The following is a 3518-nucleotide window of genomic DNA, read 5'->3' as shown; positions in this document are numbered from 1 at the left end:
TGGCAACCTAAAAAAATATATATATATAAAAAAAAAACGAAAAACAGAGAACATTAATATCCACTTTTATAAATGTTTTTTTTTAAACATTTCACAAATACTACAGAATTATAACTACGTTAGAGAGTTCACTCTGGATATTCCCTTATGTTATACACAAGGCAAAAATATATTTACCAGATTTTTACCAGACATCATTTCATGATTCCATTAGACCTGAATAAAATGCATTATATTTATCTGTATCCTCATTTGACAGAATAACTTAAACAGTATACAAGAAGTGTTTTGTTGTTGTTGTAGTTGTTGTTGTAGTTGTTGTTGTAGCCTGTTCTCAGTGTGAACTTTGGATTCACTATAGTATGAGGCTTAATTTTTGTATTAATCACACAGAAATCTGTGTTAATGTTAATATTTGCACTAATCATAAGAGCATTGCTTTACAATCAGTTTACACGTGTTGCCAAATGAGAATCTTACGTATGAACGATTTTTAGAGGGTGGTATGTATGAAATTATATGCAACACTGATTTTTCCAGAATGCAGATTTTTGTTTGTTTTTTGTGCATACGCAAATGTATATCATATGTATCATACGTATGTTTATAACACTCTAGAATGATTAAAACATTTGACGAAGTGAATGAAAAGTTTCCAGCTGTATTGTGTAATATACAGTACTTTTAGCACTAAAGGTGTGCAGGTACTCTATTGTTTTTGTTCTTCTACTTGCAGAAAGTCTGTGGCAACTTAAAGTTTTTAAGGGTCTGATTGGGAAGGGTCTAAGGAACATTGTGTCAAAATTTGGGCTAAGTGCATTTGACAATCTAGTGCCACCACCTCAAATGTTCGAACTCCAAATATATTTATGCTCATAAAACCCTATGTCCAAATTATTTGATGTCAAGCAACTTTGTAAAACCTTATCACAGCAAATTTTCTGTATAATCAGATTTTCCACCATCTTGGATTCTGTCTAAAACTATTACTGTTTGTAACTAGTCATGAGCAAATTAAACCTCTCAAAATATGTCAAAGGAATTTTGATACTTCAAAAATATGCAATATAATTGCATTAACTACATTTCTCACATTATCTTGAAACCTGTGAACAACAGTTTTGGTTTTTAGGTTGCTTGTGCTGCTGGAGATTAGTCTTCTGTGGGGTTTGCAATACCTCAGATTAACTGAGTGTGTGTGTGTGTGTGTGTGTGTGAGGGGGAGAGGGAGAGAGAAGCACTGTAAATCCTTTCAGCAGATCTGCCTTGGTCTCAGCAAGGTTTAGCCAATCAGATGCCTGAATCCTGGTGAGATGTAATGCAAGGTGAGCTGATTGGTCAGTGCACACTCTGGTGAGGTGAGTGTCTTTTGCTGACACAATCCTACCAGGACGTCTTCACAAATGACTCGAATGTTTATTGATTAAGCATTTTATTGTCATATGTATATTTGGTATTCAGTTAGCTGACTGTTCAGGTGATGTGCCATTCGACCACATTCTTTATTTAAAAAAAAAAAGACCTTTCTTATCTGAGTTAATTCATGGCATTGTTTGATGAATCTTAGATGCTATTCTTGGTTCAGAATCACACCCAAAACTAGTATATATTATTGAAGACATTTATTAACCTTATGTAATTTCTTAAATAATGTTAGTGTTATTTTACTTTGACAAGCAAAAGAAAGAATTGAGAATTTTTTGACAAACAGCTATAATGAAATTCACCACAGTACTCAACACTCTCGAAAATCGTAATACTTGTGAAATGGTATCTTTACTTTTAAATCTGATGATACGTGCTGCATCACACTAATCTGTCATTGATTATTTTCCTGTAATTGCATATTCTGCCTCGGTTGTCAATTCAAGTTTATTTCTATAGCGCTTTTCACAACAGACATTGTCTCAAAGCAGCTTTACAGAATTTAATGAGTTACGGTGAACGATGTGTATTTATCTCTGATGAGCAGCCATGCCGACTGTGGCAAGGAGAAACTCCCTTAGATGTTATGAGGAAGAAACCTAGAGGGGAACCAGACTCAAAAGCAGAACCCATCCTCATTTGACATCAAGAGTGTGGTTATAAATCTTTAAACAATACAGAACACTGGAGTGTGAGAACTAACATGAGCACTTGAATTTAAGATAAGTAATGTTCTTTCTACAGTCTTTTACAGTCATTTGTGGTTATAGAACTAGGAGCTACTGAGCAACTCATAAAATAGCTCAACATTTGTGATCATCACAGATCCAACACCAGCTTCTCCATGCCAGAGACTTTAAACACTCAAGGAGGTCCAGTGTCCAAACTCTACATAATGTGGGATCCAAATGGCGTTGGTACGTCTCTAAATGGTTCGGGATGTTTGCAGGGTCGGCATCTACTTCTTTATAGGTCCACAATCTTCATGAGGTGGGACGTGACTGGGGCTGGTGAAACTTCAGGATGCCTCGGGATAGGTAGAGAAAGAAAAGCAGTGGAGAAGAATTAGCGTAGCTGCTGTTCATGATATTAACAAGCACAAGTTGATGATTTGCATGTGTTTAGATGTACTGGAGCACACGTTTAATGATATGCGATATGTGTTATGTGTAGGCTTTGCTAAAAAGATATGTTTTTAATCTGCACTTAAACTGGGAGAGTGTGTCTGAGCCCTGAACACTGTCAGGAAGACTATTCCAAAGTTTAGGAGCTAAATGTGAAAATGATTCACCACCTTTAGTGGATTTTGCTATTCTATAAACTACTAGAAGTCCTGAATTTTGAGATCTTAGGGATTGATGGAATGTAGCGTGTTAGCAGACTGGATAGATACGTGGGAGGCAAACCATTTAGTGTTATGAGTCATCCAATCTTTTAATTATTTGACACACTCAGTTATCCAAACCAATTGAGCTGTATCGTCTGGTTTCAATAAATATATATATATATGTATCATCAGCATAACAGTGGAAGCTAATCCCATACCTTCTAATAATATTTCCCAATGGAAGCATGTATATTGTGAAAAGCAGGGGTCCTAGAACTGAACCTTGTGGCACCCCATAATTTACTTGCATTAGCCTGGATAGCTCTCCATTTAAGTCAACAAAATGGTAATGATCAGACAGGTAGGATTTAAACTAGCTTAATGCCTGTCCCTGAATGCCGATGTAATTTTTTTATCGACCTAGGAGAAGATCATGGTCTATAAAACTAACAGAGAGCTGTAGCCTTGATCTGAAGCTAAAAACAGGTCATTAGTGATTTTACCTATAGCAGTTTCTGTGTTAAGATGGGGCCTAAAACCTGACTGAAACTCTTAAAGATATTGTTCTCTTGTAAGTAGAAACATAACTGGGCATAGACAATCTTTTCTAAAATCTTAGACATAAATGGAAGATTTGAAATGGGTTTTTGATAGTGTGTTTGAATCCAAAATAGGTTTCTTAATGAGGGGCTTAATAACTGCTAACTTGAGGGGTTTAGGGACTTGAGGAGTGAGGAGTTAATAATATTCAGAAGAGGCTCACCAG

This window comes from Silurus aristotelis, assembly GCF_946808225.1.
Source record: "Silurus aristotelis genome assembly, chromosome: 23".
Classification (NCBI taxonomy): Eukaryota; Metazoa; Chordata; class Actinopteri; order Siluriformes; family Siluridae; genus Silurus; species Silurus aristotelis.
The sequence above is the reverse complement of the archived record's forward strand: the minus strand, read 5'-3'. Positions refer to the sequence as shown.